The 21,289-nt window shown below is 39.7% G+C and overlaps 1 long non-coding RNA gene and 1 other non-coding gene across 11 annotated transcripts in view; one reads left to right on the top strand and one right to left on the bottom strand.

Annotated features, from left to right (window-relative positions):
• The window catches only part of LOC143650304 (uncharacterized), a 149,227-nt gene that overhangs the window by 48,738 nt on the left and 79,200 nt on the right, over positions 1-21,289 (bottom strand). For 6 of the 10 annotated variants that reach the window (XR_013159507.1, XR_013159516.1, XR_013159513.1 and 3 more), the window contains 2 exons: positions 6,363-6,465; positions 3,015-3,305 (listed from right to left, as the gene is read on the bottom strand). This is a non-coding gene — a long non-coding RNA (uncharacterized LOC143650304). Of the gene's footprint in view, positions 1-3,014; positions 3,306-6,362; positions 6,466-7,799; positions 7,897-21,289 lie in introns of those variants that run through there. The other 4 variants (XR_013159511.1, XR_013159512.1, XR_013159514.1 and 1 more) reach the window with 2 other exon arrangements.
• On the top strand, positions 2,885-2,991 carry LOC143651041 (U6 spliceosomal RNA). Its single transcript, XR_013159787.1, has one exon. It is a non-coding gene; the product is annotated as a U6 spliceosomal RNA (small nuclear RNA).

Here is a 21,289-nt window from a genome sequence, read left to right as displayed (position 1 = left end):
TCCACCAAATTGAGAACTAATTAAACTGTAAGTGTCAAATAGACTATTCCACAATCACTAAAAAGGGATGAAATAGACCTATATGGACTCACGGAAAAACATCAATATCGCAATATTGACTGTAAATGTTAAAAAGCAAGACAAAGAAAGCCATATATAAATAGTAAGCTCCTATGTGATTTAAGAAAGAAGAGGGTAGTATTCAATAAAATATTTTAGAAGGCTATAAAAGAAAATGATTAAAAAACATATTTTAGGGATAGCATTAAGGGAACTACAATGAGGAGGGAGACATTTCAATATACATCCATTTTGTATTGTTTGATAGCTCATCTTGTGTATTACTTCCTCCATAAAAAAAACTACTTATAATGTAACAACTGGATTATTAAAAATGCATGAACTGTTTTCTATATCCAGTTTAACTGTGACCATTTAAATACAGCCAAGCTCACAGGTCACAATCAGTTTAGTGCTGTATTATAAATACATGATATCTTTTTAAAATTAAGGTGTGTCTTTGTGGAAAAGAAAAGTGTTGGAACAAAGACAAAATATAGGAAGTACAGATTTTAAGATGATCTTGGAGAAACACCAGCCAAAAAGATTAAGATCACATATAAATCCCAGTGTCAAATTGGTATGATACTTTCATCATCAGAAATAAACATACAATCCCTTGGGAGAAAATAAAAACATTTACTAACTACTTTAAACAACTCTATCGAGTTCAAAAACATGGTTTGAGAAAACATGATTCTCTCTGAAATTAGATATCAGGAGGGAAAAAAGTTTCTTTTGCTTTTTAAGGTTCTGCTAGAACTGAAACAACTACCTACTTCCGCATTATTGGGGAGGCGGAAGTAAAGTTAAATAGCTATCACAGGTATCATCAGATAATTTACAAATGGATCTCAAATTTAAATAAAAAATTTTAAACCATCAAAGTACTAAAAAACAATATGAGGAATTCTTTTAACAGTCTTGGGAATTAAACGTCCTTCAAAGGATAACACAAAAAAATAGAAGCTATAGCAGAGCACAATAATGATCATTTTTTTAATTTCAAAAAGAATAAACCATATATAATATAAACTGGGCAACAAACTGGAAACATCTAAGACAGGCAAAGGTCCTTTATATACAAAAAGCCCTTAAGAATCAATAGTAAAAAGATTAACCCAGAGGAAAAATATGTAAAGGTGAGGAATGAGCTCAGAATTTATAATAGCAGATGCAGGTATTCAACTGGCAAAAATGAGAGAGACTAACAATTAGTGTGAAGGGACACTTGATATCCTATTAATAGAGAACTCAACTGGAACAGGTTGGCAACATGTACAATATTTTCATGTGACAATTTCACTTTGCCCTTTCTATGCAACTATGCAATCTTATCTAATACTTGCAGTCCCCCAATGAAGCAGGTCCTATTACTTTCCTGATTTTACAGATGAAATCAATATTTATTGGCCTAACAAACAAATGAAAACAAAAACATGTCATAAAAAGGAATGTATACTAGAAAAAAAAGATAAAAATAAATAATCAAAAAGTACAACAGGTAAAAAAAGGAATGCATAGTAACAACGCATTTTTGTAAAAATGATATACAAGCATATATGCAAAAATACAGTTTCAGAAGGATTAGGCTCAAAATATCTCCCTATTTTATTTAAATAAAAAGTAGAGAATTCACCCTCAAATAAAATGTAGAATCTTTTCTACATTACTAACTAGAAAACTGGAGAAGTCAGGATAAAACTACAACACATGAAGTTGAAGAATGGGGCACAGTAAGAAAAAAACAAACAAGGGCATTGCAGAGCCCACAGGCACCTCACACTAAAGAGCTTGCTACCTTACTTCAGGTTCTTTGATGGAGAAATAAAAATTCAGAGATTACATGAGGAACTCGGGGCCTCAGAAAAAATGCTAATTGCCCTGAAGAAGGAAAATAAGTTTAAAAAAAAAAACTTTCTAGAAATGAATGAGGATCAGCTCAGCTCTCAGTAAGAAGAACGAAGCAGAGTCCTGGAAAGGAGAGTTCAGACAAGGAAAAACAAAACACACCAAGACTTCCAGGGTCGGAATTGAAGAAGAAACTACAGAGGAACAAGACTCTATGAGGAGAGAGTTGGGACAGCTACGGGTAAGGACAGCAGCAAATGGGACAGATGGGAGAGGAGAGGATGTGTCCCAACTAGACCAGCTGCCCACCACTGAGATTCTGAACAAGGACGGTGAGCTTCGGAAGCTTTTAAGATTCATCAGCACAGAGGTGAAACCTATTTTATTTCTTGATCCATATTTATTGGGTTCTTTTAATTCCATAAAATTTAAGTTTCTAAAAAATAACATTACATCAGAAAAATTCTCTTGGAAAAGAAATCAACATAATTTTATATAAATATGGACTCAGACTATGAACACACATTTTTTCTAATGTTACACAAGAAGAGTAGACTCAAATATATCAGCACAAATTTGTAGGCCAAGTGAGGAAATGGCTCATGGCCTAGAAATTTCAACCTGGAAGGAAATTTTGAGCTTTATTATCTAATAAGCACCCTTGTCTCTAAATAGAGCAGAAGCCATGGGAAGGCAACAGACCCCACCTAAATGTGCTAAAAATTTCCAGAACTTGAATTGGCAGCTATCACGTGACTCTCTTCCATCAGAAGCAGTCTAATCTCACAATCACCAAAAATAACTGTGGGAGGCTTGGTAGGAAAGAAGGGTTAAGAGGAAGCTGTGAACAGCCATAGCACAATTAGCTAGCTATCTATATTTAAGCAATAAATAGCCATGCCCCAAACAGTTCAGTTCATCTGAACTTGTGATAAACAGATTTTGTAAAGGAAAGAACAAAAGTAACAGCAGGGTGCTCGCTTCAGCAGCACATATACTAAAATCGGAACGATACAGAGAAAATTAGCATGGGCCCTGTGTAAGGATAACATACAAATTCGTGAAGCGTTCCATATTTACAAAAAAAAAAAAAAAAAGGAACAGTAGGCATGTGTATCCTTACAGCCCAAATCCCTCTTGGAGACGAATGGGGAGTTATCCTACCTAGCCAGATCCATGCAGCTATCAGTGAAGTTGGTGGAAGAATTGAAGTACTCTCTGCTGGTAGCCAAAACCAAGTCAACACTTTTCTCATAACTGACTCTGTACTGGGTTTTCCCTTTATGGGCTAAAGCAGCTGGTGGATTTATGGAACAAGCACTGCAGTGCATCAGCTGCCCAGCTAGGTGGATATTTTCAAGGTGACTGGAACACAGAAGGCTTTCTGTAAATATCTGGGGAAAAAAAGACACTGAAATTAGTGCCAACAACGGAAGGATTCAATTCTCAACAAAATGAAGGATCTGAAATCTAAATGTAATAGATTAAAAATACATCCATCCTAGAGGTGAATTGTATACTTCAAAATGGTTAATTTTATGATATATGAATTCCACTTCAAATTTAAAAATCTATGCTTTGGGGAGAAGAAAACATTAATTTCACGAAAATTGTGTATAATTATATTTACTGTGTTACATGAATATTTCAGTAAAGTATCTACAACTCATTGTCATTAACAAACAGAATGCATTAGACACACTGTCCCACAATCAACAGGATCCACTCTGGTTAAGTTATTTATACCATTTTAGTGTAAGAAGGCTAATATTTAAAAGAAAATCTTTGAATACAATACATGTAGTTCATCAAACTGCTTAAAGCATCTGAATTTGGTTTTACAAAAGTCATATTTTACAAACCAAATAGTCAAGGTACAAACGTTATACTCAAACTTGTCATTAAAATCAAAATATATAGTATAGCATTGGGTCTTTTCCAACCAGCAAATAAAAAAAATATTTAAATAAAACAAGAGCCACTGATGGAAATTATTCATACAAAAGACCATTTTATTCTGCTAGAAAACTAATAGCATCAATTAATTAAAAAGTACCTAACTGAGAACATTCTACTTATTACAGTAAAGTAATTAAATGAATAGATCCTTTTAAGCCTACACTAGGTAATGTTAAAATATAATTAGCACAAGGACATCTCAAAAAATGCCCTTCCCTATCATTCCACTATTGGATTAGACTACTACAGAAATGGAAACAACAGATTATAAAAAGAAAGGGGGGAGGATTTAATGGAGAAGAAAGACCTCAGAACTAGGAAGCCATCCAATAGGGTCCACAGGATCTCTTTATTTTCATTTCATTGTGCTAAGCTTCCTGGGGGGTGCATTTTTAGATAGGCTTCATTTATATGTTTGATCATACCAATGATCAGAGGAATCAGTTATGAAATAAAGACTATAACAGAAAGCAAATTTTACTCATCTGATACGTGAAAATGCCTTACTACAAGTCTAATCCAAATGACTTCTCTATGACAGTTGCTCTGCTTTTCTGGTTTCTCCAAGTAAGCCAAAGAGAGCCAATGCCCAACATTGAAAAATACAACTCACTCATTCTGAAACTTAAAATGTTTTGCTAAAACGAGCAATATAAATTTCAATTCTATGAGCTGTATAGAAATCTTTAACGTTTTCAAAATTATGCTCTTTAGATTGCCCATTATTATGCAAAGACAAAAAAACCTAATGGCCAAAATTCCAAAGGACAGCATAGCATAATTTAAAAGGTGCTGAGATACTATTTTAAAATCTAACTTTATCAAATATAAAATGCCTTTTCTAGAATCTTTTCAAAAAAATGTCATAAGATGCTTTCAAATGCCTTTTCAAGAGAAACTAGAAGCCAGAAGTCATTAAAATATCAAAAACTAATAAAAAAAGTTTAAATAAAGTCAATTTTATGTGACAGACTACTCCACATAGGAGCAAATTCAAGTGTAATGTACTTATTGCCATTTTTCAAGTGGATTCAGAAACAGGAAAATACCAAAGTCACACAACTTCAACTTAAAACACTACTTCAAACATACTAATGACAGTTAGGGGTGCATATAGAGTATTTATTCCTGAAATGGGGTTTAAGTTTTGCTTTAGATGTAAAAAGAGAAGTTTCTAGGAGTCATACATAGTCTGATACTGAAATCATTAAAAGCAATATTACACATTCTTGAGCATTGAAAAATCTGAAATAGAAATACAAAACCATGGATTTCTCGATAGTCTCTAAAACAATGCACCTAGCTCTTTTCTTAAAATCAGCTTGAACTAAACACTAAATAATCATACAAAACAGAGGCCCAGTTTTTACAACTCTCATTTCATCCATGGACCACACTCTGTAATATGAAAGCAGAGAGGCATGAATAATATTCCACAGAATTTGCAAAAGGCTTATTTAACAAGAAAAATTCAAATTAGCAATCTCTTTCATATTTCATATCATTCAAATTGGGTTAGTTGGATCATTTTTCCATGTAAACCAGGTAATACAAACATTTCTTAAGTATCCTTTATGTTCTGGACAGCACAATACACACTAGGGGATGAGCATGATCTGAAAATGACTGCTGAGGAATGCCTGCCCAAATGAAAGAAACGCAATAACTGCCTGTTAAAGAAAGGGGCTAGAAGAAGAAAGTAAGAGAGGGAGAAAGAGGACACTCCAGGCAAAGAGAACAACGTGCAGAAAGTCCCAGAAACATAACAGAGCAGAGGCAGGAGGGACTCATGAGTGATCTGATGGAGCTGGAATGTCGGATACCTGGGGAGTGGCTAGAATATGAGCTTGTCAGGTTATGAAAAGTATGGCTACTTCCTCATTGCTGATCTGGAATCAGCAACACATTTTAAGGAGAGCAACGCCATGAAAAGGTTTGTTTTAAAAGAATGCTCTGGGTGAGTGTAAACTAGAAAGAGACAAGGGAGTAGAGAGACAAGTTAGGAGACTGCTGCAACTTGGCAGAGACAAGAGAGTAGAGAGACAAGTTAGAAGACTGCTGCAACTTGGCAGAGACAAGGGAGTAGAGAGACAAGTTAGAGACCTGCTACACCTTGGCAGAGATGGTGAGGACCCTGAGTGCCAGAGCAGAAAGACAGATATGAAAGGTATTTCTCAGGTACATTTAATAGGTTCAATGACTATCAAAATTTGGAGTGAAAGAGGTGCCAAATATGACTCATACTTTTCTAGCTGAGACTTAACCCACTAAATGGGTGTTGCAATGAAACAAGATAGGGGAGATATGCAACATAGGAGGTGAGGTACAGAAGCGCTCAAGAAACGATAAAGCACTGATCAGGTATTAGCTGTTATTTAATATTATTGCTTATAATGAAGCTTATGGTGAAGACTATACGTGTGTCCAATAAACAATATGTAACTACCAAAATGTCTAAATGAAAGGGAAATAAATTATATATACAGAGTTACCTCATAGCAAGCATCAGAATCAAGACACATGTAAACATTCTGCTGCATAGCTAACATGTCCTGCAACAACATGCTCCAGTGAGACTCACTGACAGGAGGCTGCCTGGAAAAAAATAAGAGAAAGAGGAGGAAAAGAAAACAATTAATTAAATCTCTCTCTTCAACTGACTGAAAATTAAAAAAAAAATTGGTACCGCTATTCTACATGCCACACAAGCTCCCAAATGATCAACTGAAATACGCCTCATGGGAATTTCTAGGATTTAAATCCTAAAACTTGGATTTAAAATAGAGGGAAAAGTTGGGCAACAATGCTGCAATACTACAGATGCTGCCAAAGCTTGCTCTGTCACAGGCTGCCTAGACAAAACTGGAAGAGCACCAGCTGGAAATGTAAAGGTAAATAAGCTGTGAGTTTCTAAGGTAAAATAAATCACAGTGAGGTAAAGCAGTTATGATATAGCAGGAAAAATCCTTGGAGACAAAGGAATTAGTTTTGATTTCCATCTTTATCACTCCACAATCGCTAACAATGAGGGTATTTACTTGGACTCAACATTCAGACCAGAAGACGGCCGCAGGCCATGTCAGGTATCAGACCACGGGACAAGAGCCACAGCAGGGTGGCCTTGACCACTGTTCCAGAGGCAATTTAAAGAGGACTCCAGAAGTTATCTTTCCCAGGGAATGGTCCAAGTGTAAGGAGACTGGGCCACATGTGGGAAGATGTAAGAGTGGCCTCACTTGACTCGGAAGAAGCCTGGAGCCTCACAAGAGCTTCTGAACGATTATACAGGTAGTTTTCAGGGTACCCTCAAGGGACAAATCAGTCAACAAACTAAGGACCAGACCGTCTAAAACAGATCCTTTTAGTTCACTGACAGTTCTCCAGTTCAGATCCAGTGTGCCAGTCAGGAATCCATCTGACATTAAGCAGTGGAGCCCACACAATCTACTTGATCACAGGCCATTTCATGCTGGCTTCCAGGGTTCCAGAGCTCAGGGGTGAACAGCTTAGGTCCTCCTATGACAGGGGAAAGGGTTTTCTGGGTGCTTTCACCCAGAGCCATGAACTCACTCTGTGACACTGAGCAATTCATTTAATGTTTCTGAATTTCAGTTTCCTCACTCCAAGCCCAGCAGCTCAAAGAATAATTAGAAGGGATACATGAGATTAACTCTGAAAATGAGCTCAATTACCTTTACAGATTTAAGTAAGTTTTTAATTTCTTTGAGCTTCAGATACCCTTTTCAGATTTTGGTAAATTTTTTAAATGCGCTCAATCACCTTTACAGATTTAAGTAAGATTTTTAATCTCTCTCAACTTCAGATTCCTATTTTGCTTAAGAGGAGGATTAACTACAATATATGAAAAAAAATCCATTTTTTTAGCGTATAAAAGGTATTCAATGAATGTGAATGAATCTAAAGATTACCAACAGAGTTCATCTTCTGTAATCACACACGCAATCACCACCACCGTCCACTAGGAGGCAGACTGTGCCCTAACTCTGCCTCTCTCAAAGCTCATGTCTGTTAAAAACATAAATTGGAATGATCATTTGTGTTTCTCTTCATATTACATATTCTCTTCACATTAGATAAGTTCTATATAACATCAATCTTATTCTTTGAAAAAGGCAGTTTTTTTTGTTTATTTGCTGTTGGTGGTCAGATAAACAATTGGATTAATTTCTTCTCAAACATCTTTTTCTTTTGATCTTTCATAATGTCTTTAAAAATCAACACTGTTTCCAAATGCTATGTGTTAAAAACAGAACAAATAGACTCTCGTGTATAATAATTATTGATAGGGGGAAAGCATGTATTGGGGATTATTCCTGAGAAAAATCCAATCTTAAGAAATTTTTCTCCTGAAATTTTTTAATAAGTACATGCTACATTTGCCTATGGCATTTTATATTCATTACACAAAATGAACAATCACTCCTGTTCCACACACAATGAAATAGAAGAGAACAATTTTTTTTTCAGCACACATAGCCAAAAAAATAATAATAAAGCTGTATTTGTAAGTATTTCAGGGTAATACATGAACTGCTCCCATTAGTAATAGTACATGAACTCTTTTAGTGGACTTCATAGAATTGGAGGTTCTTTCAGATCTTTCTTGCAGGAAGAGGAGGAGCAGAAAGTTTGAAGAAGCAAGTGTTCACCTTGTGCCAGTTTGACAAAATCAGCCCTAGGCACTGTCGAACAGAATTCAAGTTCCCACAGCCCAGCTGTTCTTCCGGAAGCCATCAGCATGGGACAGATGGTACTAAAGTCTTCTCTCACTTGGCCAGCATTAAACAGAGATTCCAATTAAAATAAATTATAAGACATTACTTACAATGGCCATTTTCAGGTTGCATTTGGGCAATAAGAACTAAGTAGAATGAAGGAACCATATGAGGTTCCAGAATTAACAGAACCCTGAATACAAACATGATGAGGGGTAGCACTGGAGCAGAGGTGGATCTTCTAGGAAGAGATGGTACAACATTCAAAATAGTAAAACTTGATTTGTAACAGATTCCATGAGATCTGCCACCATTTATAATGTTCATACAAATATTTGCTGAAGGCCAAGCCATGGTAGCTCTGTTAGTTTGAAAGCTGCCAGAATGCAGCACACCAGAAATGGGACAGGTTTTATAAAGGGTGATTTAATAGTCACAAGTTTATACTTCTAAGGAAATGGAAGTATCCAAATAAAGGCACCAAACAGGAGGTTATCTTCACTCAAGAAAGGATGATGGGTGAGCAACACCTTTGTCAAATGCGTAGTCACGTAACTGGCATGTGCTGATCCCTCGCTTTCAGCCTCTGTTCCTGCGGGGGTTCCTCACTTTACTTCTCCAGAGCTGGCTTTCATCTCTTGGCTTCCCTTGGCTCTCCCCAGATTCTACCTTGCTTAACATCTCGCAGTAGCCATATGCTAGGCTGCAAGCATCTCCAAACATCTGCACCTCTGTTCTCCATGTGAATCCATCTGTGTCAGCTCTGCTGTGATGTTTCTCTCAAGCTCTGAGGCTTCTGTTACTTCTGACTCTCCAAAATGTTTCCTCTTTTAAAAGATTCCATTAAAATAATCAAGACCCACCTCGGATGGGTGGTATCACATCCCCATCTAATCAAAGGTCACACCCACAACTGGACGCTTCACATTTCCCTGGAGATAATCCAATCATGTTTACAACATACACTGCTGAATCAGGAAAAGAAATGGTTGCTCCCACAAGACTGGATCAGGATTAAAACATGGCTTTTCTGGGGTACATAATACTTTCAAACCAGCACATTAGAATACAAGAAATGATTTTATTTCATTGCAAGCCAAATACTTTGAAAAGGCTAAACATATACTCTTCTGTATCTCTCTCATGTAATCATAGGAAGCAGATCACCTTAGTAGCTGCTGACTTAAGAAATATTTATGGGACTCAGTGGGAAGATGGTAGATGACCTAGCTGCAATGGTGATGCTTCCCTGTTGAGGAGAGGGTCCTAGGCTAGAGTCAGCATGATCTTGGAAATCCTGCCCATTCATGTTAACCTGATATTCAAGGTCTCCAATAAGGTGAACAGTGGCAACTACACTTGCCTTTTGAAACAGTGAGGACATAGTACCTAATACACAATGAAAGAGTGGGAATAAAAAACAAGTCATTCATCCACTAAAGTCTTAGAGTGACTCAACAAATATTTTCTGAGATCACCATGTAGCAGTCACTGTGCTGGTGATGCCCATGCAGCTCTCAGTCTCAGACAGATGAAAATGGTGACTAATGAGGCAGGAAAAAAGAGGGCAGTTTGGGAAGATCTGACATTTTACATTATTGACTCTTCTGATCTGTAAGCATGGCATACATACTTTAGTGTTGGCTACATAGGTGTTCGATTAGCTAGGGATCTCTAGAGAAACAGAATCAACAGGGAACACTCCCAAATATAAAATTTATAAAAGTGTGTGACATGACAGCAGGAACACAGATTCCAAAATCTGCAGTGCAGGCTGTGAAGACGATGATTCCGATGGAGGATCTGGATGAACTCCACAGGAGAGGTTCACCAGCCAAAGCAGGAAGAAAGCCTGTTTCTTCTGAATCCTCCTTAAAAGGCTTCCAGTGATTAGACTGAGCATCACTCACTGCAGATGACACTCCACTTGGCTGATTACCAATGGAATCAGCTGTGGATACAGCTGATGTGATCACGATTTAATTCTATGAAATGCCCTCACTGCAACAGACAGGCCAGCACTTGCCCAAACAAACAGGTACCACAACTTGGCCAAGTTGACACATGAACCTGACTATGACAGTCCACCCCTTGTCAACTAAGCAGCTATATATATCACCTTAAACCATACCTAATTTCTAAATAAAATAAAACATTAAAACGCAAATTTTTTTTCTTTCTCCTAACAATACTCAGCTGTCCTGCTTATAACAGGAAACACATTAACTATCTCCACAATACGGTACAAGTCCATGGGTAATATTCATTCCTAAATTTGATACCTTACAACTTAAATAGTATAACATGAACAAAACAGCATTACATCCCTTGTTTCTGTAACTGATCACGTGGTCATAGTTCGTATTTATCACTACCACCTTGCACTACCTACTCCGTGTTTCCTTCACCCTCAGCAAGCACTTCAGCTGGCTGTGGTATTTGATGGGTGGGGTGACCCAAGCCTTCATTCCTGAAGTTCAGACCATTTGGTAGTCCTGCCTGGATTGGCCTGTTGCAGTTTTTCTTTGATTTTAACCACAGGGCATTCTAGTATTAAAGGACGCTCTAGGGGATATCCTATATTCCAAGAAAACTCTACTTTACCTCCACTGTATATTTGCAATCGTATTTCCCTCTGATAGTCAGGGTCAATCACCCCAGACAATAATGCAATCCCCTTCTTAGCTTGTTGATCCAGGGGCATAAGTAGCCCAAAGTGACCAGGTGGCAGTGTTAGATTCCAATTCCATGGAATCATTGTTGTTTCTCCTGGAGGAAGCACTCCCCCTTTTGGAACTAAAACCTGTAGACCAGCAGAGTTCAGGGTCACAGGTACAGGAAGCAAAAATTTTCGTAGTGGATCACTAGGGGGAATAGTGAGTGGTGACACTCCCATTTCCACCTCTTGGTTCATGGAACCATGGATCCTGGCTATGGGAAAAACAGCACCATACGGCGGACACTGATTCAGAGCATACACAGCTTCCTGGAGAACATTACCCCAGCCTTTTCAAGGTATTGCCACCTAGATGGCACTGTAATTGAGTTTTCTAAAGGCCATTCCACTGTTCTATCAATCCAACTGCTTCTGGATGATGGGGAAAATGGTAAGACCAGAGAATTCCAAGAACATGTGCCCATTTCCACACTTCATTTGTTGTGAAGTGTGTTCTTTCATCAGAAGTAATGCTGTGTGGAATACCATGACGATGGACAAGGCATTCTGTAAGTCCACAGATGGTAGTGAACAAATCGCTTTCCCTTTCATGAAGGGAGTGGTCCAATGTAATCAACCAGCCGCCATGTAGCTGGCTGGTCACCTCGGGGAATGGTGCCATATCAGGGGCTGAGTGTGGGTCTCTGCTGCTGGCAGATTGGGCACTCAGTAGTGGCTGTAACCAGGTCAGCCTTCGTGAGTGGAAGTCCATGTTGCTGAGCCCAGGCATAACCTCCATCCCTACCACCATGACCACTTTGTTCATGAGCCCATTGGGCAATGAAAGGAGTTGCTGGGGAAAGAGGCTGACTGGTATCCACAGAACGGGTCATCTTACCCACTTGATTATTAAAATCTTCCTCTGCTGAAGTCACCCTCTGGTGTGCATTCACATGGGACAAAAATATCTTCAGGTTTTTAGCCCGCTCAGAAAGGTCTATCCACATACTTCTTCCCCAGACCTCTTTGTCACCAATTTTCCATTATGGTCTTTCCAAGTCTCTGACCATCCAGCCAAACCATTAGCAACAGCCCATGAGTCAGTATACAAACGTACCTCTGGCAAGTTTTCCTTCCAAGCAAAATGAACAAACAGGTGCACTGCTTGAAGTTCTGCCCACTGGGAGGATTTCCCTTCACCACTGTCCTTCAAGGACACCCCAGATAGGGGCTGTAATGCTGCAGCTGTCCACTTTTGGGTGGTACCTTCATATCGTGCTGAGCTATCGGTAAACCAGGTCTGAGTTTTCTCTTTGTCAGTTAATTCACTGTAAGGAACTCCCCAAGAGGCCATAGCTTGGTCTGGGAAAGAGAAGGTAATGTGGCAGGAGTGGAAACCATGGGCACTTGTGCCACTTCTTTATGTAACTTACTTGTGCCTTCAGGACCTGCTCTGGCTCTATCTCGTATATACCATTTCCATTTTACAATAGAGTACTGCTGTGCACGCCCAACTTCATGGCTTGGTGGGTCAAACAACACCCAACTCATGATAGGCAACTCAGGTCTCACAGTAACTTGGTGGCCTATGGTTAAGCATTCAGTCTCTACTAAGGCCCAGTAGCAGGCCAAAAGCTGTTTCTCAAAAGGAGAGTAGTTATCTGCAGCAGATGGTAAGGCTTTGCTCCAAAATCCTAAGGGTCTGCGTTGTGATTCTCCTATAGGGGCCTGCCAAAGGCTCCAGACAGCATCTCTATTTGCCACTGACACTTCCAGCACCATTGGATCTGCTGGATCGTACGGCGCAAGTGGCAGAGCAGCTTGTACAGCAGCCTGGACCTGTCACAGAGCCTTCTTTTGTTCAAGTCCCCACTCAAAATTAGCAGCTTTTCTGGTCACTTGATAAATGGGCCAGAGTAGCACACCCAAATGAGGAATATGTTGTCGCCAAAATCCAAAAAGACCAACTAGACGTTGTGCCTCTTTTTTGGTTGTAGGAGAGGCCAGATGCAGCAACTTATCCTTCACCTTAGAAGGGATATCTTGACATGCCCCATACCACTGGACACCTAGAAATTTTACTGAGGTGGAAGGCCCCTTATTTTTGTTGGATTTATCTCCCATTCTCTGACACACAAATGTCTTACCAGTAAATCTAGAGTGGTTGCTACTTCTTGCTCACTAGGTCGAATCAACATGATATCATCAATATAATGGACCAGTGTGATGTCTTGTGGGAGGCAGAAATGATCAAGGTCTCTGCAAACAAGATTATGACATAGGGCTGGAGAGTTGATATACCCCTGAGGTAGGACAGTGAAAGTATACTGCTGACCTTGCCAGCTGAAAGCAAAGTGTTTCTGGTGGTTATTACTAATAGCTATTGAGAAAAAAGCATTTGCCAGATAAATAGCTGCATATACCAGGTACCAGGGGATGTACTGATTTGCTCAAGCAATGATACCACATCTGGAACAGCCGCTGCAATTGGAGTTACCACCTGGTTGAGTTTACGATAATCCACTGTCATTCTCCAAGACCCATCTGTTTTCTGCACAGGCCAAATAGGAGAGTTGAACGGGGTGTAGTGGGAATCACCACCCCTGCCTCTTTCAAGTCCTTAAGAGTGGCAGTAATCTCTGCAATCCCTCCAGGTATACGGTATTGCTTCTGATTTACTATTTTGCTGGTAGGGGCAGTTCTAGTGGCTTCCACTCTGCCTTTCCCACCATAATAGCCCTCACTGCACGAGTTAGAGAGCCAACGTGGGGATTCTGCCAGTTGCTCAGTATGTCTATGCCAATTATACATTCCGGAACTGGGGAAATTAACTACAGGATGGGTCCGGGGGCCCACTGGACCCACTGTGAGATGGACCTGAGCTAAAACTCCATTGATCACCTGACCTCCATAAGCCCCCACTCTGACTGGTGGTCCAGAGTGACGTGTTGGGTCCCCTGGAATTAATGTCACTTCTGAACCAGTGTCTAATAATCCCCGAAATATCTGATCATTTCCTTTTCCCCAATGCACAGTTACCCTGGTCTCATTGGGGAAGACTTGGAGGAAGATTAACAGTATAAATTTCTGGCAGTGTAACAGGTTTCTCCCCCAAAGGGACCTGGCCTCCCCTTCATTCATGGGGCTCTGGATCTGTAAACTGTTTCAAGTCTGGAAACTGATTAAGGGGCCGTGACTCTGTGTTTTTGTAATTCAGGTTAGACATCTGTTCACTTGACCTAGAACTCTTTTGTTTATACAGCTCAAACAAGAATTTAGTAGACTGCCCTTCTATTGTATTTCTAGGTACCCCATGATTTACTAGCCAATACCACAAATCTCTGTGTGTCATATAATTTTGACGCCTCCTCTGAGTTTGCTGTCTATTATAATAGCCACGTCTACCCTGTCTTTGGTGATTAAGTGCTGCCACCTGGCTTCTGCCAACTCGGGATCCTGTCATCCCCATTGTGTTAAGGATTCCAGCTCAGTGACAGCAGTTTCTACAGTAATATCTGACCTACAGAGAAGTGTAACCACAGAGCTCTTTAGGGATGATGGTGCTAGTCTCACAAATTTATTTCTCACTGTTCTGGTAAAAGGTGCATCCTCTGGACATTCCTGGGGTGTAAGAGCAGGCTTTGCATGATAAATCCACTCTAACATTCCAATCTCTCTAAGCCTCTGGATCCCCTCATCTACATTATACCAGGGCAGTTATGGCATTTCAACCTCAGGTAATGTTGGCCACCTTTTGATCCATGTTTCAACCAATCACCCAAACAAGCTGTTCACACCTTTTCTAACCACTCGAGCTGTACAACTGAATGCAGAATCTCTGCTTAGTGGGCCCATATCAATAAATTCAGCCTGATGCAGCCTTATATTCCTCCCACCATTATCCCACACTCTTAAAATCCATTGCCACACATATTCCCCTGATTTCTGTCTATATAGATTGGAAAACTCACACAGCTCTTTTGGAGTATAATGTACCTACTCATTTGTGATAATTTGTACCTCACCTTTAGGGGCCTGTTGGGACTATAGTCTAGTTACAGGTCTCGAAGAAAAGAGGGGTGGTGGGGGTGGGTTATGAAAAAAATTAGAAATATCTTCCAAGCCATTTGCTTCAGGGCCTTCATTTGCAGATTCATCTGGTGAAACAGGATTAATCACTCTAGGGCTAATCCCTTCAGGAGGAGATTGGGTGGCCAATTACTCAAGGCAGGCTGGAGGTGGGGCAGTTATGTCCTTAGGGCAAACTATTACAGAGTTATCTAGAGAAGACTCAGCATGATCTAGGGCTTCAACCTCACCCCCGACATCATTATCAATCCATATGTCACCATCCGATTTTTCGGGGTCCCACTCCTTGCCAATCAATGCCCTCACTTTAACGGCAGACACCATGCAAGACTGAGATTTCAGTTTACGTTGTAAAGTTGCTACTCTAACAATAAGATTCTGACTCTGATTTTCAGAGATCTCAAGCCTACGGCTGCAGGAAATAAGATTTTCCTTCAGGATACTCATAGAAACGTCTACATCTTTCAGACGGCACATATGCTTCTCGTTGGAAGCCTTAAGCCCATCCCTTCCACCCCTTAATGTAGTCAGTGTATCTAACAACAACCAAACAACATCTCTCTAACTCTTCTTATTTCTACAAAACTTAGAAACACATCTTATTTCTACAAAACTCAGTAAAGGTGTCAAAAACATTATCCCCCAGAGATGGCTTCAGACAAGCGAAGCATTAGGAGAATTGAATGATGACATTTTGACTATCTCCTTTACCAACTCACTCCATGGATTGGGAATGTCATTCTGATTATGGGAATCAGAGTCCTTAGTGTCTCTGAGCCCAGTCAGAGTAGAAAACCATTCATAAAAACCCATTTTTAAGATTCTGTTTCTTAAGAACCACTCCCGGTACCAAGATGTATTAGTTAGGGTTCTCTAGAGAAACAGAATCAACAGGGAACACTTGGAAATACAAAATTTATAACAGTGTCTCACGTGACCACAGGAATGCAGAGTCCAAAATCCACAGGGCAGGCTGCGAAGCCGATGACTCTGATGGATGGTCTGGATGTACTCCACAGGAGAGGCTCACCAGCCGAAGCAGGAATGGGACCTGTCTCTTCTGAGTCCTCCTTAAAAGGCTTTCCGTGATTAGATTAAGCATCACTCATTGTAGAAGACACTCCCCTTTGGCTGATTACAAATGGAATCAGCTGTGGATGCAGCTGACGTGATCATGATCTAATCTTATGAAACGTCCTCATTGCAACAAACAGGCCAGCACTTGCCCAATCAGATAAACAGGTACCACAACTTGGCCAAGTTGACACATGTCCCTAATCATGACAACAGACATTTACAGAACATTACATCCCACAACAGCAGGATACACATTTTTCTCAATGCTCATGAATCATTCTCAAGAATAGACCATAAGCTGGGTCAAAAAATAAAGTCCCAATAAATTTTAAAAGATTTATTTCATACAAAACACTTTCTCAGATCATAACAGAATGAAGTTGGAAATCTACAACAGGCAGTGGGCCAAAAAATGCACAAGTATACAGAGGCTAAACAACACACTCATAAACAACAAGTGGGTCATACATTTCTACAATTGTATGTAAAAAAGTACAAGAGAACTCAGTAAATATCTTCAGGCAAATGAAAATGAAAACACAACATATCAAAACTTATGGGGTGCATCAAAGGCAGTGGTAAGAAGGAAATGTACTGCCTTAAAAGCAAAGATTTAAAAAAAAAGGAAAGAGTAAAAATCAAGGAATTAGCTGTTCACTTGGAAGAATAAGAGAAACTACAGCAAACTAAACCCAAAGCAAACAAAAGAAAAGAAATAATGACAATTAGAGCAGTAATACAAGAAAATCAACAAAACCAGAAGTTTGTTCTTTGAGAAAATCAATAAAATCAACGGACTCCTAGCTGGGTTCACAAAAAAAAAAAAGAGAGAGGGAGAGAGAGAAGAAGCAAATAAATAAAATCAGCAATGGAAGAGGAGGCAAAACCACTGACCATGCAGAAATAAAGGATGTAATGAGAGGCTAGTATGAGCAACTATATGCTAATAAACTAGATGACACAGGTGAAATGGATGACTTCCTAGAAAGGCATGAACAAACAACACTGACTCAAGAAGAAGTAGACGACTATCACAAGAGATTGAATTAGTCATCAAGAAACTCCAAAAAAATACAAGTTCAGGGCCAAATGGCTTCACATGTGAATTCTACCAAGCATTCAAGCAAGAATTAATACCAATCCCATTCAAACTCTTCAAAAAAACTGTAGAGGAGGGAAAGCTATCTAACTCATGCTATGATACCAACATCACCATAATACCAAAGCCAGCCAAAGATACTACAAGAAAAGAAAATTGCAGACCAATCTCTCTAATACATATAGATACAAAGATCCTCAACAAAATACTTGCAAATCAACAGCAGCAATGAGATGTTTTCATTGGAAGAAACGTCAGTGTTTCCATATTGACTTTAGTGGTGAATGCACAGCTATGCGATTATACCAAGAGCCACTGATTGTACACTCAGGATGAATCATATGGTGTGTGAATAAAGCTGTTTTAAAAAAAGAAGTTCTATGAGTATTCCACATGGCTAAAACACATAAGTGAAATCAAAACAACACAACAAACTGAAAAAGGTATCAAAGACATAGAGCATGTATCCCTAGTATATAAAGAGCTCCTAGAAATCAACAGGATAAAAGACCAACATCTCCAGGGCATCTCTCTCTCTAAGCATCTCTGGGTCCCCTCTCACGTTCTCTAGGGCAAACTCTGAATTTCATTTCTTAGTTTCCCATCACTTTCCACAGGTTCTGTGGGTCCTTACTTACCATTTCCCAGCATTACTGTCTGTATCTCCAAACATCTTTTTCTCCAAAAGTTCCACTCTTAAAGGACTCCAGTAAGTACATTAAGATCCACCTTGAATGGGAGGGATCACATCTCCATGGAAAATGGCCCATCAACAACTGAGTGGGTCACTTCTCCATGGAAAACGGCCCGTCAACAACTGAGTGGGTCACATCTCCATGGAAACAGTGTTTTAAACAGATCGCACCCAAACAATAGTTCTGCCCCCATAGGATTGGATTAAAAGAACTAGGTTTTTCTGGGGTACAAAACAGTTTCAAACCATCTTGCAGGTCATCTGGCCCCACTGTCTTCCACCAGGCGTATACCATTTACATTCCCGCCAGCAGTGAACAAGCATTCTATTTCTCCACACCTGTCCAACATTTAGAGCTTCCTGTTGGCTTAATAGCGGCCAATCTTATAGTTGTGAGATAGCTCATTGTTTTCATTAGCATTTCCCTAACAGCCAAAGATGAAAATCTATACATATGTATTTTAGCCATTTGTATTTCCTCTTTAGAAAGATGACTATTCATATCTTTGCCCATGTTATACTTGGGTTGTCTTTTTGTTGTTTAGTTGTAGGATTTGTTTATATATACTGGATATCAAAACATTATCAGAGGTGATTGATATCTTCCCGGACTGAAAAAGCCTACTCAGCCGCAGAAGCCCACCTCCCTAAACTATCAAGGTTATCTGGGGATAAATAACCAAAATTGGTTATTTGGAAATGTCATACTTAAATATTTGATGTCTTAAATTTTCGGCATTCTGGATGATGAGAGGGGCCAAGATGGCGGCTTAGTAAGGTACACGCGTCTTAGGTCCTCCTCCAGAGCAACTACTAGGTGACCAGAAACAGTGCAGAACAGCTCCCAGGGCCATGGCAGGGACCGGACACACAGTGTACCCCAGTCTGAACTGGCTGGACCGACTGCGAGACTCCGCTGTGGTGAGCTCCCCGAGCAGCACGCGCTTCCCTGGGCCACAGCGGCTGGCGGCCGGTGCCCCTCCTTCCTTCCTTCCCAGACCCGCTTAGAGTCTCAGAAAGGCAAGTTCCTCAAGCCCCGGCAGCCGGCGGCTGGCACCCCTCTCTCACGGGTGGCTTCCCGGACCAGCTACGAGTCTCGGATCAGTGAGTTCCCCAAGCCGTGGCGGCCGGTGGCCAGCGCCCCTCACCCACAGGCGGCTGCCCAGAGGGAGAGGAGGGAATCTCCGACAGTGGCAGGGACTGGGTCCAACCAAACACCAATAGTGGCATTAATAAAGGAGCCACAACATCTTTTGCTGGTGGGACCCGCAGACAGACAAGCACCACATACTGGGCAGGATAAAAAAAACAGAGCCCAGAGACTTCACAGGAAAGTCTTTCAACCTGCTGGGTCTCACACTCAGGGAAATCTGATTAAATGTCCAGACGCCTGCAAAAAATAACAAATCACACCAGGAAAATTGAAGATATGGCCCAGTCAAAGGAACAAACCAATAGTTCAAATGAGATACAGGAGCTGAGACAACTAATTCTGAATATATGAACAGAAATGGAAAACCTCTTCAAAAACCAAATCAATAAATTGAGGGAGGACATGAAGAAGGCAAGGAATGAACAAAAAGAAGAAATGGAAAGTCTGAAAAAACAAATCACAGAACTTATGGGAATAAAAGATACAGTAGAAGAGACGAAAAAAACAATGGAAACCTACAATGGTAGATTTGAAGAGACAGAGGTTAGAATTAGTGAACTGGAGGATGGAACATCTGAAATCCAAAAAGAAACAGAAACTATAGGGAAAAGAATGGGAAAATTTGAGCAGGGGCTCAGGGAACTGAATGATAATATGAAGCGCACAAATATACGTGTTGTGGGTGTCCCAGAAGGAGAAGAGAAGGGAAAAGGAGGAGAAAAACTAATGGAAAAAATTATCACTGAAAATTTCCCAACTCTTATGAAAGACCTAAAATTACAGATCCAAGAAGTGCAGCGCACCCCAAAGAGAATAGATCCAAATAGGCGTTCTCCAAGACACTTACTAGTTAGAATGTCAGAGGTAAAGGGGAAAGAGAGGATCTTGAAAGCAGCCTAGAGAAAAATAATCCATCACATACAAGGGAAACCCAATAAGACTATGTGTAGATATCTCAGCAGAAACAGACAGTGGGATAATATATTTAAATTACTAAAAGAGAAAAACTGCCAACCAAGGATTCTATATCCAGCAAAATTGTCTTTCAAAAATGAGGGAGAAATTAAAACATTCTCAGACAAAAAGTCACTGAGAGAATTTGTGACCAAGAGACCAGCTCTGCAAGAAATACTAAAGGGAGCACTAGCGTCAGATATGAAAAGACAGAAGAGAGAGGTGTGGAGAAGAGTGCAGAAAGAAGGAAAATTAGATATGATATATATAATACAAAAGGCAAAATGGTAGAGGAAAGTATTATCCAAACAGCAATAACACTAAATGTTAATGGACTGAATTCCCCAATCAAAAGACATAGACTGGCATAATGGATTGAAAAACAGGATCCTTCTATATGCTGTCTACAGGAAACACATCTTAGACCCAAAGATAAACATAGGTTGAAAGTGAAAAGTTGGGAAAAGTTATTTCATGCAAATAACAACCAGAAAAGAGCAGGAGTAGCTATACTAATATCCAACAAATTAGACTTCAAATGTAAAACAGTTAAAAGAGACAAAGAAGGATACTATCTACTAATAAAAGGAACAATTAAACAAGAAGACATAACAATCATAAATATTTACGCACCGAATCAGAATGCCACAAAATACGTGAGGAATACACTACAAATACTGAAAAGGGAAACATACACATCTACCATAATACTTGGAGACTTCAATTCCCCACTCTCATCAATGAACAGAACATCTAGACAGAGGATCAATAAAGAAACAGATAATTTGAATATTACAATAAATGAGCTAGACTTAACAGACATTTATAGGACATTACACCCCACAACAGCAGGATGCACCTTTTTCTCAAGTGCTCATGGATCATTCTCAAAAGATAGACCATATGCTGGGTCACAAAGCAAGTCTCAACAAATTTAAAAAGATTGAAACCATACACAACA

This window comes from Tamandua tetradactyla, chromosome 11, assembly GCF_023851605.1.
Source record: "Tamandua tetradactyla isolate mTamTet1 chromosome 11, mTamTet1.pri, whole genome shotgun sequence".
Classification (NCBI taxonomy): Eukaryota; Metazoa; Chordata; class Mammalia; order Pilosa; family Myrmecophagidae; genus Tamandua; species Tamandua tetradactyla.
This window is presented reverse-complemented; position numbering and strand designations above follow the sequence as displayed.